Here is a 16,436-nt window from a genome sequence, read left to right as displayed (position 1 = left end):
TTTAAACCTGCATTGATACAGTCCTGATAGAGTCCTGACTGGGTATAAACCTGCATTGATACAGTCCTGATAGAGTCCTGACTGGGTTTAAACCCGCATTGATACAGTCCTGACTGGGTTTAAACCTGCATTGATACAGTCCTGATAGAGTCCTGACTGGGTTTAAACCTGCATTGATACAGTCCTGATAGAGTCCTGACTGGGTTTAAACCTGCATTGATACAGTCCTGACTGGGTTTAAACCTGCATTGATACAGTCCTGATAGAGTCCTGACTGGGTTTAAACCTGCATTGATACAGTCCTGATAGAGTCCTGACTGGGTTTAAACCTGCATTGATACAGTCCTGACTGGGTTTAAACCTGCATTGATACAGTCCTGATAGAGTCCTGACTGGGTTTAAACCTGCATTGATACAGTCCTGATACAGTCCTGACTGGGTTTAAACCTGCATTGATACAGTCCTGATAGAGTCCTGACTGGGTTTAAACCTGCATTGGTACAGTCCTGATACAGTCCTGAATGGGTTTAAACCTGCATTGATACAGTCCTGATAGAGTCCTGACTGGGTTTAAAGTCCTGAGAGGAATAGAGAATGATGAGTTTGATACTCCTCTATTTAACAGGTTCTACTGCCCTCTATTGGTTAGAGTGACACTGGCACCATTACTACATCATTCTCTATTCATCTCTGTTCCTCATCATTCTCTATTCATCTCTGTTCCTCATCATTCTCAATTCATCTCAGTCCTCATCATTCTCTATTAATATCTGTCCTCATCATTCTCTATTCATCTCTGCTCCTCATCATTCTCTATTCATCTCTGTCCTCATCATTCTCTATTCATCTCTGTCCTCATCATTCTCTATTCATCTCTGTCCTCATCATTCTCTATTCATCTCTGTCCTCATCATTCTCTATTCATCTCTGTCCTCATCATTCTCTATTCATCTCTGTCCTCATCATTCTCTATTCATCTCTGTCCTCATCATTCTCTATTCATCTCTGTCCTCATCATTCTCTATTCATCTCTGTCCTCATCATTCTCTGTTCATCTCTGTCCTCATCATTCTCTATTCATATCTGTCCTCATCATTCTCTGTTCATCTCTGTCCTCATCATTCTCAATTCATCTCTGTTCCTCATCATTCTCTATTAATCTCTGTCCTCATCATTCTCTATTCATCTCTGTCCTCATCATTCTCTGTTCATCTCTGTCCACATCATTCTCAATTCATCTCTGTCCACATCATTCTCTATTCATCTCTTTTCCTCATCATTCTCTATTCATCTCTGTCCTCATCATTCTCTGTTCATCTCTGTCCTCATCATTCTCAATTAATCTCTGTCCTCATCATTCTCTATTCCTCTCTGTCCTCATCATTCTCTGTTCATCTCTGTCCTCATCATTCTCAATTCATCTCTGTCCTCATCATTCTCTATTCCTCTCTGTCCTCATCATCCTCTGTTCATCTCTGTCCTCATCATTCTCTATTCATCTCTGTCCTCATCATTCTCTGTTCATCTCTGTCCTCATCATTCTCAATTCATCTCTGTCCTCATCATTCTCTATTCATCTCTGTCCTCATCATTCTCTGTTCATCTCTGTCCTCATCATTCTCAATTCATCTCTGTCCTCATCATTCTCTATTCATCTCTGTTCCTCATCATTCTCTATTCATCTCTGTCCTCATCATTCTCTATTCATCTCTGTCCTCATCATTCTCTATTCATCTCTGTCCTCATCATTCTCTATTCATCTCTGTCCTCATCATTCTCAATTAATCTCTGTTCCTCATCATTCTCTATTCATCTCTGTCCTCATCATTCTCTGTTCATCTCTGTCCTCATCATTCTCTATTCATCTCTGTCCTCATCATTCTCTATTCATCTCTGCTCCTCATCATTCTCTATTCATCTCTGTCCTCATCATTCTCTATTCATCTCTGTCCTCATCATTCTCTATTCATCTCTGCTCCTCATCATTCTCTATTCATCTCTGCTCCTCATCATTCTCTATTCATCTCCGTCCTCATCATTCTCTATTCATCTCTGTCCTCATTATTCTCTATTCATCTCTGTCCTCATCATTCTCTATTCATCTCTGTTCCTCATCATTCTCTTTTCATCTCTGTCCTCATCATTCTCTATTCATCTCTGCTCCTCATCATTCTCTATTCATCTCTGTCCTCATCATTCTCTATTCATCTCTGTCCTCATCATTCTCTATTCATCTCTGCTCCTCATCATTCTCTATTCATCTCTGTCCTCATCATTCTCTATTCATCTCTGCTCCTCATCATTCTCTATTCATCTCTGTCCTCATCAATCTGGTTCAGTCTTTTTATATATTGTATTGAAATGTTTTATTTTATGCTCTTTAACACTTAATCCCTTCATCCCCTGGGAGGATTTGCAACTATTTTCTTATTTAATTATTTATTTTTATTTATTAATTGATCCAGTTTCAATGTTTCCATGTTTTATTGTGATTTCATATAACATTTGGTTTAACGTTTCTCTCCAGCAACCAGGCCTCTGGTCATGCAGCCACACCAGGTATAATTCCAGCCTCGGTCTCCAGCAACCAGGCCTCTGGTCATGCAGCCACACCAGGTATAATTCCAGCCTCGGTCTCCAGCAACCAGGCCTCTGGTCATGCAGCCACACCAGGTATATTTCCAGCCTCGGTCTCCACAACCAGGCCTCTGGTCATGCAGCCACACCAGGTATAATTCCAGCCTCGGTCTCCAGCAACCAGGCCTCTGGTCATGCAGCCACACCAGGTATAATTCCACCATCACCCTCCAGCAACCAGGCCTCTGGTCATGCAGCCACACCAGGTATAATTCCAGCCTCGGTCTCCAGCAACCAGGCCTCTGGTCATGCAGCCACACCAGGTATAATTCCAGCCTCGGTCTCCAGCAACCAGGCCTCTGGTCATGCAGCCACACCAGGTATAATTCCACCATCACCCTCCAGCAACCAGGCCTCTGGTCATGCAGCCACACCAGGTATAATTCCAGCCTCGGTCTCCAGCAACTAGGCCTCTGGTCATGCAGCCACACCAGGTATAATTCCACCCTCACTCTCCAGCAACCTGGCCTCTGGTCATGCAGCCACACCAGGTATAATTCCAGCCTCGGTCTCCAGCAACCAGGCCTCTGGTCATGCAGCCACACCAGGTATAATTCCAGCCTCGGTCTCCACAACCAGGCCTCTGGTCATGCAGCCACACCAGGTATAATTCTAGCCTCGGTCTCCACAACCAGGCCTCTGGTCATGCAGCCACACCAGGTATAATTCCAGCCTCGGTCTCCACAACCAGGGCTCTGGTCATGCAGCCACACCAGGTATAATTCCAGCATCGGTCTCCAGCAACCAGGCCTCTGGTCATGCAGCCACACCAGGTATAATTCCAGCCTCGGTCTCCAGCAACCAGGCCTCTGGTCATGCAGCCACACCAGGTATAATTCCCCTTCACTCTCCAGCAACCAGGCCTCCGGTCATGCAGCCACACCAGGTATAATTCCAGCCTCGGTCTCCAGCAACCAGGCCTCTGGTCATGCAGCCACACCAGGTATAATTCCAGCCTCGGTCTCCAGCAACCAGGCCTCTGGTCATGCAGCCACACCAGGTATAATTCCAGCCTCGGTCTCTAGCAACCAGGCCTCTGGTCATGCAGCCACACCAGGTATAATTCCAGCCTCGGTCTCCAGCAACCAGGCCTCTGGTCATGCAGCCACACCAGGTATAATTCCAGCCTCGGTCTCCAGCAACCAGGCCTCTGGTCATGCAGCCACACCAGGTATAATTCCAGCCTCGGTCTCTAGCAACCAGGCCTCTGGTCATGCAGCCACACCAGGTATAATTCCAGCCTCACTCTCCAGCAACCAGACCTCTGGTCATGCAGCCACACCAGGTATAATTCCAGCCTCGGTCTCCAGCAACCAGGCCTCTGGTCATGCAGCCACACCAGGTATAATTCCAGCCTCGGTCTTCAGCAACCAGGCCTCTGGTCATGCAGCCACACCAGGTATAATTCCAGCCTCGGTCTTCAGCAACCAGGCCTCTGGTCATGCAGCCACACCAGGTACAATTCCAGCCTCGGTCTCCAGCAACCAGGCCTCTGGTCATGCAGCCACACCAGGTATAATTCCAGCCTCGGTCTCCAGCAACCAGGCCTCTCGTCATGCAGCCACACCAGGTATAATTCCAACCTCGGTCTCCAGCAACCAGGCCTCTGGTCATGCAGCCACACCAGGTATAATTCCAGCCTCGTTCTCCAGCAACCAGGCCTCTGGTCATGCAGCCACACCAGGTATAATTCCAACCTCGGTCTCCAGCAACCAGGCCTCTGGTCATGCAGCCACACCAGGTATAATTCCAACCTCGGTCTCCAGCAACCAGGCCTCTGGTCTTGCAGCCACACTGCTCCTCCCTACACCCCCCCCCCCCACACTGCTCCCCCCTACACCGCCCCCTACACCTCCCCCCACACTGCTCCCCCCTACACCGCCCCCTACACCTCCCCCCACACTGCTCCCTCCTACACCGCCCCCTACACATCCCCCCACACTGCTCCCCCCTACACCGCCCCCTACACCTCCCCCCACACTGCTCCCCCCTACACCGCCCCCTACACCTCCCCCCACACTGCTCCCCCCTACACCGCCCCCTACACCTCCCCCCACACTGCTCCCTCCTACACCTCCCCCTACACCTCCCCCCACACTGCTCCCCCCTAAACCTCCCCCCACACTGCTCCCTCCTACACCGCCCCCTACACCTCCCCCCACACTGCTCCCCCCTACACCTCCCCCCACACTGCTCCCTCCTACACCGCCCCCTACACCTCCCCCCACACTGCTCCCTCCTACACCGCCCCCTACACCTCCCCCCACACTGCTCCCTCCTACACCGCCCCCTACACCTCCCCCCACACTGCTCCCCCCTACACCTCCCCCCACACTGCTCCCTCCTACACCGCCCCCTACACCTCCCCCTACACCTCCCCCCACACTGCTCCGCCCTACACCGCCCCCTACACCTCCCCCTACACCTCCCCCCTACACCTCCCCCCTAAACCTCCCCCCTACACCGCCCCCTACACCTCCCCCTACACCTCCCCCTACACTGCTCCCCCCCTACACCTCCCCCCACACTGCTCCGCCCTACACCGCCCCCTACACCTCCCCCCACACTGCTCCCCCCTACACCTCCCCCCTACACCTCCCCCCTACACCTCCCCCCTACACCGCCCCCTACACCTCCCCCCTAAACCTCCCCCCTACACCGCCCCCTACACCTCCCCCTACACCTCCCCCTACACTGCTCCCCCCTACACCGCCCCCTACACCTCCCCCCTAAACCTCCCCCCTACACCGCCCCCTACACCTCCCCCCTAAACCTCCCCCTTACACCGCCCCCTACACCTCCCCCTACACTGCTCCCCCCTACACCTCCTTCCTACACCTCCCCCCACATTGCTCCCCCCTACACCTCCCCCTACACTGCTCCCCCCTACACCTCCCCCTACACCTCCCCCTACACTGCTCCCCCCTACACCTCCCCCTACACCTCCCCCTACACTGCTCCCCCCTACACCTCCCCCTACACCTCCCCCTACACTGCTCCCCCCTACACCTCCCCCTACACCTCCCCCTACACTGTTCCCCCCTACACCTCCCCCTACACCTCCCCCCTACACCTCCTTCCTACACCTCCCCCCACATTGCTCCCCCCTACACCGCCCCCTACACCTCCCCCTACACCTCCCCCTACACTGCTCCCCCCCTACACCTCCCCCCACACTGCTCCCCCCTACACCGCCCCCTACACCGCCCCCTACACCTCCCCCCTCTACCCCCCTACACCGCCCCCTACACCGCCCCCTACACCTCCCCCCTCTACCCCCCTACATCCCCCTACACCCCCCTACACCCCCCTGTACCCCCCCCTACACCCCCCCCTACACCACCCCCCACCCCCCCTACACACAGCTACAACAGCACTTTTGTCCTGACCTCTGAGTTTGAATCAGCTGTTTTCAGTTTTAGCTGCTGCTGCTGCAGATCAATAGATGGGATCAATACACCAGTACCCTATTAGTCAGACGGGTGATTACCACCTGATATTAACATCTCCTTATCAATACTATCGATCAGCAACAACACTCAGACACACCGGGGGAGTGGGGAGGGGGGAGGGGGGAGGAGGGAGGAGGGTGAGGAGAGAAGAGAGAAGAGAGAAGAGAGAGGAGAGAAGAGGGGAGAGGGGAGAGGGGAGAGGGGAGAGGGGAGAGAGGAGAGAGGAGAGAGGAGAGAGAAAGAGAGCAGAAAGAAGAGAGGGGAGAGAGGAGAGAGGAGAGAGGAGAGGAGAGGAGAGGAGAGGAGAGGAGAGGAGAGGAGAGGAGAGGGGAGAGAGGAGAGGAGAGGAGAGGAGAGGAGAGGAGAGGAGAGGAGAGGAGAGGAGAGGAGAGGAGAGGAAAGGAGAGGAGAGGAGAGGAGAGGAGAGAGGAGAGAAGAGAGAAGAGAGAAGAGAGAAGAGAGAAGAGAGAAGAGAGAAGAGAGAGGAGAGAAGAGAGAAGAGGGGAGAGGGGAGAGGGGAGAGGGGGGAGGAGAGAGTAGGGAGAGCCCCGTCCCGTAGGCAGACATGGCTCTCAGGAGAAGACAGGCTATATGCACACTGCTCACAAAATGAGATGAAAACTGAGCTGCACTTCCTAACCTCCTGCCAAATGTATGACCATATTAGAGACACATATTTCCCTCAGATTACACAGATCCACAAAGAACTAGAAAAAAATCACATTTTGATAAACTCCCATATCTACTGGGTGAAATACCACAGTGTTGCATCACAGCAGCAAGATGTGTGACCTGTTGCCACAAGAAAAACCTTTTGTACTTTAACTATTTGCACATCATTACAACACTGTATATAAACATAATATGACATTTGAAATGTCTTTATTCTTTTGAAACTTCTATGAGTGTAATATTTACTGTTCATTTTTTATTGTTTATTTCACTTTTGTTTATTATCTACTTTACTTGCTTTGTTAAATGTAAACACATGTTTCCCATGCCAATAAAGCCCTTTGAATTGTATTTAATTGGGAGGAGACGAGGGAGAGGAGGGCACAAAATCCTTGAACTCAGCAGTTAAGATAACTTTATGCCGTTAAGATAGCTTTATACCGTTAAGATAGCTTTATGCCGTTAAGATAGCTTTATGCCGTTAAGATAGCTTTATGCCGTTAAGATAGCTTTATGCCGTTAAGATAGCTTTATACCGTTAAGATAGCTTTATACCGTTAAGATAGCTTTATGCCGTTAAGATAGCTTTATGCCGTTAAGATAGCTTTATGCCGTTAAGATAGCTTTATGCCGTTAAGATAGCTTTATACCGTTAAGATAGCTTTCTACCGTTAAGATAGCTTTATGCAGTTAAGATAGCTTTACACCGTTAAGATAGCTTTACGCCGTTAAGATAGCTTTATGCAGTTAAGATAGCTTTATGCCGTTAAGATAGCTTTACGCCGTTAAGATAGCTTTATGCAGTTAAGATAGCTTTATACCGTTAAGATAGCTTTATGCCGTTAAGATAGCTTTATGCCGTTAAGATAGCTTTATGCCGTTAAGATAGCTTTATACCGTTAAGATAGCTTTATGCCGTTAAGATAGCTTTATGCCGTTAAGATAGCTTTATACCGTTAAGATAGCTTTATGCCGTTAAGATAGCTTTATGCCGTTAAGATAGCTTTATGCCGTTAAGATAGCTTTATGCCGTTAAGATAGCTTTATGCAGTTAAGATAGCTTTATACCGTTAAGATAGCTTCATGCCGTTAAGATAGCTTTATGCCGTTAAGATAGCTTTATGCCGTTAAGATAGCTTTACGCCGTTAAGATAGCTTTATACCGTTAAGATAGCTTTATACAGTTAAGATAGCTTTATGCCGTTAAGATAGCTTTATGCCGTTAAGATAGCTTTATGCAGTTAAGATAGCTTTATGCCGTTAAGATAGCTTTATGCAGTTAAGATAGCTTTATGCCGTTAAGATAGCTTTATACCGTTAAGATAGCTTTATGCCGTTAAGATAGCTTTATACCGTTAAGATAGCTTTATACAGTTAAGATAGCTTTATACAGTTAAGATAGCTTTATGCCGTTAAGATAGCTTTATGCCGTTAAGATAGCTTTATGCCGTTAAGATAGCTTTACGCCGTTAAGATAGCTTTATACCGTTAAGATAGCTTTATACCGTTAAGATAGCTTTATGCCGTTAAGATAGCTTTATACCGTTAAGATAGCTTTATACCGTTAAGATAGCTTTATGCCGTTAAGATAGCTTTATGCCGTTAAGATAGCTTTATGCAGTTAAGATAGCTTTATACCGTTAAGATAGCTTTATGCCGTTAAGATAGCTTTATGCCGTTAAGATAGCTTTATGCCGTTAAGATAGCTTTATGCAGTTAAGATAGCTTTATGCCGTCAAGATAGCTTTATGCCGTTAAGATAGCTTTATGCCGTTAAGATAGCTTTATACCGTTAAGATAGCTTTATGCCGTTAAGATAGCTTTATACCGTTAAGATAGCTTTATGCCGTTAAGATAGCTTTATGCCGTTAAGATAGCTTTATGCCGTTAAGATAGCTTTATGCCGTTAAGATAGCTTTATGCCGTTAAGATAGCTTTATGCCGTTAAGATAGCTTTATGCAGTTAAGATAGCTTTATGCCGTTAAGATAGCTTTATGCCGTTAAGATAGCTTTATGCCGTTAAGATAGCTTTATACCGTTAAGATAGCTTTATGCCGTTAAGATAGCTTTATACCGTTAAGATAGCTTTATGCCGTTAAGATAGCTTTATGCCGTTAAGATAGCTTTATGCCGTTAAGATAGCTTTATGCCGTTAAGATAGCTTTATGCCGTTAAGATAGCTTTATACCGTTAAGATAGCTTTATGCCGGGGAAATTGTCTGTCTATCTGTCTCTCTCTCTCTACCGGCCTGCCTGCCTGTATGTCTGTCTGTCTATCTGTTTCTCTGTCTCTACCGGCCTGCCTGCCTGTATGTCTGATATTGGCCAGATTGTCCACCAGAGGGCAGTCTTTCCAAAGTGTATTTTTTGAGGCCCAGATCTCTGTGTGTGTGTGTCTTAGTTTGTGTGTGTGTGTGTGTGTGTCTTAGTTTGTGTGTGTGTGTGTGTGTCTTAGTTTGTGTGTTTGTGTGTCTGTGTGTGTCTTAGTTTGTGTGTTTTATTGATCCGTTTTCAACTTTTTCAGCTGTCTAGAAATGTTAAACGCGTTTTTAAGAATCCATGCTTCAAAAAGGGGACGGATTGTTTCTAGATTCATTAATGAACAGGAAACTCTTCCTATCTGCTTGTTCAGATATTCCAACTCATTGATCCTGCTTTGAAGTGGCCCACCTATTCCCTATATAGTGGGCTCCTGATTGGTGCAGTGGTCTAAGGCCCCGCCTCTCAGTGCTAGAGGGCTCCTGATTGGTGCAGCGGTCTAAGGCCCCGCCTCTCAGTGCTAGAGGGCTCCTGAGTGGTGCAGCGGTCTAAGGCCCCGCCTCTCAGTGCTAGAGGGCTCCTGACTGGTGCAGCGGTCTAAGGCCCCGCCTCTCAGTGCTAGAGGGCTCCTGATTGGTGCAGCGGTCTAAGGCCCCGCCTCTCAGTGCTAGAGGGCTCCTGAGTGGTGCAGCGGTCTAAGGCCCCGCCTCTCAGTGCTAGAGGGCTCCTGAGTGGTGCAGCGGTCTAAGGCCCCGCCTCTCAGTGCTAGAGGGCTCCTGACTGGTGCAGCGGTCTAAGGCCCCGCCTCTCAGTGCTAGAGGGCTCCTGATTGGTGCAGCGGTCTAAGGCCCCGCCTCTCAGTGCTAGAGGGCTCCTGAGTGGTGCAGCGGTCTAAGGTCCCGTCTCTCAGTGCTAGAGGGCTCCTGAGTGGTGCAGCGGTCTAAGGCCCCGCCTCTACCTAGTTAAATACAGGTTAAATAATTAACAGTGCAGTACTTTTAGCCTCTCAGCTCAGTTTAGTGCTGCTGTGTCTAATTGGTTCTCATCTCTCAGCTCAGTTTAGTGCTGCTGTGTCTAATTGGTTCTCATCTCTCAGCTCAGTTTAGTGCTGCTGTGTCTAATTGGTTCTCATCTCTCAGCTCAGTTTAGTGCTGCTGTGTCTAATTGGTTCTGTGCCTGGATCGATCTGACCAAGTCTCTGAAACTATGAAAGTACCAACGCCAGCATTTTGCCCTAACACAGTACCCCCCCCCCCCCCCAGAGACACACACACACACACACACACACACACACACACACACACACACACACACACACACACACACACAGACACAGACACACACACACACACACACACACACACACACACACACACACACACACACACACACACACACACACACACACACACACACACACACACACACACACACACACACACACACACTCACACACACACACACACACAAACCGTGTCCAGGATTCAATACAAGCCATTTTCCCTTAACAGCTCAAACTTAAATGCCCTTTACAACACTTTTGACTGTACAGTGAAGTGGACTCTCCTAAAGTAAACAAAGTGACTGGAGCGAGGGAGGGGAGGAGAGGAAGAGAGGATATCCTCTGGTTTAAACGCTGGGCCTGAGACTTTCTCTCTCTCTCTCTGCCCTCTACGTGTATGGTAACGATCTACATTTACATTTACATTTAAGTCATTTAGCAGACGCTCTTATCCAGAGCGACTTACAAATTGGTGCATTCACCTTATGATATCCAGTGGAACAACCACTTTACAATAGTGCATCTAACTCTTTTAAGGGGCGGGGGTTAGAAGGATTACTTTATCCTATCCTAGGTATTCCTTAAAGAGGTGGGGTTTCAGGTGTCTCCGGAAGGTGGTGATTGACTCCGCTGACCTGGCGTCGTGAGGGAGTTTGTTCCACCATTGGGGTGCCAGAGCAGCGAACAGTTTTGACTGGGCTGAGCGGGAACTGTACTTCCTCAGAGGTAGGGAGGCGAGCAGGCCAGAGGTGGATGAACGCAGTGCCCTTGTTTGGGTGTAGGGCCTGATCAGAGCCTGAAGGTACGGAGGTGCCGTTCCCCTCACAGCTCCGTAGGCAAGCACCATGGTCTTGTAGCGGATGCGAGCTTCAACTGGAAGCCAGTGGAGAGAGCGGAGGAGCGGGGTGACGTGAGAGAACTTGGGAAGGTTGAACACCAGACGGGCTGCGGCGTTCTGGATGAGTTGTAGGGGTTTAATGGCACAGGCAGGGAGCCCAGCCAACAGCGAGTTGCAGTAATCCAGATGGGAGATGACAAGTGCCTGGATTAGGACCTGCGCCGCTTCCTGTGTGAGGTAGGGTCGTACTCTGCGAATGTTGTAGAGCATGAACCTACAGGAACGGGTCACCGCCTTGATGTTAGTTGAGAACGACAGGGTGTTGTCCAGGATCACGCCAAGGTTCTTAGCACTCTGGGAGGAGGACACAATGGAGTTGTCAACCGTGATGGCGAGATCATGGAACGGGCAGTCCTTCCCCGGGAGGAAGAGCAGCTCCGTCTTGCCGAGGTTCAGCTTGAGGTGGTGATCCGTCATCCACACTGATATGTCTGCCAGACATGCAGAGATGCGATTCACCACCTGGTTATCAGAGGGGGGAAAGGAGAAGATTAATTGTGTGTCGTCTGCATAGCAATGATAGGAGAGACCATGTGAGGATATGACAGAGCCAAGTGACTTGGTGTATAGCGAGAATAGGAGAGGGCCTAGAACAGAGCCCTGGGGGACACCAGTGGTGAGAGCACGTGATGCGGAGACAGATTCTCGCCACGCCACCTGGTAGGAGCGACCTGTCAGGTAGGACGCAATCCAAGCGTGGGCCGCGCCGGAGATGCCCAGCTCGGAGAGGGTGGAGAGGAGGATCTGATGGTTCACAGTATCAAAGGCAGCCGATAGGTCTAGAAGGATGAGAGCAGAGGAGAGAGAGTTAGCTTTAGCAGTGCGGAGCGCCTCCGTGACACAGAGAAGAGCAGTCTCAGTTGAATGACTAGTCTTGAAACCTGACTGATTTGGATCAAGAAGGTCATTCTGAGAGAGATAGCAGGAGAGCTGGCCAAGGACGGCACGTTCAAGAGTTTTGGAGAGAAAAGAAAGAAGGGATACTGGTCTGTAGTTGTTGACATCGGAGGGATCGAGTGTAGGTTTTTTCAGAAGGGGTGCAACTCTCGCTCTCTTGAAGACGGAAGGGACGTAGCCAGCGGTCAAGGATGAGTTGATGAGCGAGGTGAGGTAAGGGAGAAGGTCTCCGGAAATGGTCTGGAGAAGAGAGGAGGGGATAGGGTCAAGCGGGCAGGTTGTTGGGCGGCCGGCCGTCACAAGACGCGAGATTTCATCTGGAGAGAGAGGGGAGAAAGAGGTCAAAGCACAGGGTAGGGCAGTGTGAGCAGAACCAGCGGTGTCGTTTGACTTAGCAAACGAGGATCGGATGTCGTCGACCTTCTTTTCAAAATGGTTGACGAAGTCATCAGCAGAGAGGGAGGAGGGGGGAGGAGGGGGAGGAGGATTCAGGAGGGAGGAGAAGGTGGCAAAGAGCTTCCTAGGGTTAGAGGCAGATGCTTGGAATTTAGAGTGGTAGAAATTGGCTTTAGCAGCAGAGACAGAAGAGGAGAATGTAGAGAGGAGGGAGTGAAAGGATGCCAGGTCCGCAGGGAGGCGAGTTTTCCTCCATTTCCGCTCGGCTGCCCGGAGCCCTGTTCTGTGAGCTCGCAATGAGTCGTCGAGCCACGGAGCAGGAGGGGAGGACCGAGCCGGCCTGGAGGATAGGGGACATAGAGAGTCAAAGGATGCAGAAAGGGAGGAGAGGAGGGTTGAGGAGGCAGAATCAGGAGATAGGTTGGAGAAGGTTTGAGCAGAGGGAAGAGATGATAGGATGGAAGAGGAGAGAGTAGCGGGGGAGAGAGAGCGAAGGTTGGGACGGCGCGATACCATCCGAGTAGGGGCAGTGTGGGAAGTGTTGGATGAGAGCGAGAGGGAAAAGGATACAAGGTAGTGGTCGGAGACTTGGAGGGGAGTTGCAATGAGATTAGTGGAAGAACAGCATCTAGTAAAGATGAGGTCAAGCGTATTGCCTGCCTTGTGAGTAGGGGGGAAGGTGAGAGGGTGAGGTCAAAAGAGGAGAGGAGTGGAAAGAAGGAGGCAGAGAGGAATGAGTCAAAGGTAGACGTGGGGAGGTTAAAGTCACCCAGAACTGTGAGAGGTGAGCCATCCTCAGGAAAGGAACTTATCAGGGCGTCAAGCTCATTGATGAACTCTCCAAGGGAACCTGGAGGGCGATAAATGATAAGGATGTTAAGCTTGAAAGGGCTGGTAACTGTGACAGCATGGAATTCAAAGGAGGCGATAGACAGATGGGTCAGGGGAGAAAGAGAGAATGTCCACTTGGGAGAGATGAGGATCCCAGTGCCACCACCCCGCTGACCAGAAGCTCTCGGGGTGTGCGAGAACACGTGGGCAGACGAGGAGAGAGCAGTAGGAGTAGCAGTGTTATCAGTGGTAATCCATGTTTCCGTCAGTGCCAAGAAGTCGAGGGACTGGAGGGAAGCATAGGCTGAGATGAACTCTGCCTTGTTGGCCGCAGATCGGCAGTTCCAGAGGCTACCGGAGACCTGGAACTCCACGTGGGTCGTGCACGCTGGGACCACCAGGTTAGAATGGCGGCGGCCACGCGGTGTGAAGCGTTTGTATGGTCTGTGCAGAGAGGAGAGAACAGGGATAGACAGACACATAGTTGACAGGCTACAGAAGAGGCTACGCTAATGCAAAGGAGATTAGAATGACAAGTGGACTACACGTCTCGAATGTTCAGAAAGTTAAGCTTACGTTGCAAAAAATCTTATTGACTAAAATGATATAGTACTGCTGGCTGGTGAAATAGGCTAGCTAGCAGTGGCTGCGTTGTTGACTTTGTTTGAAAGTGTAGCTGGCTAGGTAACCTCTAACTGGCTAGGTAACCTCGACAATTACTCTAGACTACACAATTATCTTGGATACAAAGACGGCTATGTAGCCAGCTAAGATCAAACAAATCAAACTGTTGTACTGTAATGAAATGAAATGTAATACTACCTGTAATACTACCTGTGGAGCAAAGCGGAATGCAACTACTCGCTCCAAACCAAACCGGAAGTGCGTATCGTAGAGGGAGAGGCAATAGAAGTGTTGTTTCTTGTATTATTGTCTTTTGTGTCTTTAGAGGACTGCTTCACCTTAATGTCCCCTTTCCCTTTTCTTCTGTCCTTATTTTGTCCCACTTTGTCCCTTCTTTGTCCCTTCTTCTCTTCTGCCAACTAGACACTCCTTGTTAGCTAGCTAGCTTCTTTCAGGAATGTCCCTAGCAACTGCCTAGCAACAGGTAAACAACTTAGCTAGCTAAGAAAACGGTATAATTTTATGAAAAATTTTTACTTTTTCAAAAGCCTTTCTTCTTTGTTTGCTGCTTGTTTGGTCTCCTATTCAGTTTGCAGTTTTCTTTTGATTTTTTTTCTTTTTTCGATGTACTTTACTCTAAAAAAACATTTAAATTTCAATATTTGTAGGAGCTCATCTTTTCAGCTGCTGCTGCTTAATTTGAGCATACACACCACATAATCAACACATAAAGATCATTGATCTACCACCCGGTAATCAACCCTGTACCTTAGAGACTACTGCCCTATGTAGAGAGACACCACAGGAGGTTGGTGGTACCTTAGAGACTACTGCCCTATGTAGAGAGACACCACAGGAGGTTGGTGACACCTTAGAGACTACTGCCCTATGTAGAGAGACACCACAGGAGGTTGGTGGTACCTTAGAGACTACTGCCCTATGTAGAGAGACACCACAGGAGGTTGGTGGAACCTTAGAGACTACTGCCCTCTGTAGAGAGACACCACAGGAGGTTGGTGCCACCTTAGAGACTACTGCCCTATGTAGAGAGACACCACAGGAGGTTGGTGGTACCTTAGAGACTACTGCCCTGTGTAGAGAGACACCACAGGAGGTTGGTGCCACCTTAGAGACTACTGCCCTATGTAGAGAGACACCACAGGAGGTTGGTGGTACCTTAGAGACTACTGCCCTATGTAGAGAGACACCACAGGAGGTTGGTGGAACCTTAAAGACTACTGCCCTATGTAGAGAGACACCACAGGAGGTTGGTGGAACCTTAGAGACTACTGCCCTATGTAGAGAGACACCACAGGAGGTTGGTGGTACCTTAGAGACTACTGCCCTATGTAGAGCGACACCACAGGAGGTTGGTGGTACCTTAGAGACTACTGCCCTATGTAGAGAGACACCACAGGAGGTTGGTGGTACCTTAGAGACTACTGCCCTATGTAGAGCGACACCACATGAGGTTGGTGGCCCCTTAGAGACTACTGCCCTATGTAGAGAGACACCACAGGAGGTTGGTGCCACCTTAGAGACTACTGCCCTATGTAGAGAGACACCACAGGAGGTTGGTGGTACCTTAAAGACTACTGCCCTATGTAGAGAGACACCACAGGAGGTTGGTGGCCCCTTAGAGACTACTGCCCTATGTAGAGAGACACCACAGGAGGTTGGTGGCCCCTTAGAGACTACTGCCCTATGTAGAGAGACACCACAGGAGGTTGGTGGTACCTTAGAGACTACTGCCCTATGTAGAGAGACACCACAGGAGGTTGGTGGTACCTTAGAGACTACTGCCCTATGTAGAGAGACACCACAGGAGGTTGGTGGCCCCTTAGAGACTACTGCCCTCTGTAGAGAGACACCACATGAGGTTGGTGGCCCCTTAGAGACTACTGCCCTATGTAGAGAGACACCACAGGAGGTTGGTGGCCCCTTAGAGACTACTGCCCTCTGTAGAGAGACACCACAGGAGGTTGGTGGCCCCTTAGAGACTACAGCCCTATGTAGAGAGACACCACAGGAGGTTGGTGGTACCTTAGAGACTACTGCCCTATGTAGAGAGACACCACAGGAGGTTGGTGGCCCCTTAGAGACTACTGCCCTATGTAGAGAGACACCACAGGAGGTTGGTGGCCTCTTAGAGACTACTGCCCTATGTAGAGAGACACCACAGGAGGTTGGTGGTACCTTAGAGACTACAGCCCTATGTAGAGAGACACCCCAGGAGGTTGGTGCCACCTTAGAGACTTCTGCCCTATGTAGAGAGACACCACAGGAGGTTGGTGGTACCTTAGAGACTACTGCCCTATGTAGAGAGACACCACAGGAGGTTGGTGACACCTTAGAGACTACTGCCCTATGTAGAGAGACACCACAGGAGGTTGGTGCCACCTTAGAGACTACTGCCCTATGTAGAGAGACACCACAGGAGGTTGGTGGCCCCTTAGAGACTACTGCCCTATGTAGAGACACCACAGG

Source organism: Salvelinus fontinalis, unplaced genomic scaffold (assembly GCF_029448725.1).
Source record: "Salvelinus fontinalis isolate EN_2023a unplaced genomic scaffold, ASM2944872v1 scaffold_0008, whole genome shotgun sequence".
NCBI classification, from domain to species: Eukaryota; Metazoa; Chordata; class Actinopteri; order Salmoniformes; family Salmonidae; genus Salvelinus; species Salvelinus fontinalis.
The sequence above is the reverse complement of the archived record's forward strand: the minus strand, read 5'-3'. Positions refer to the sequence as shown.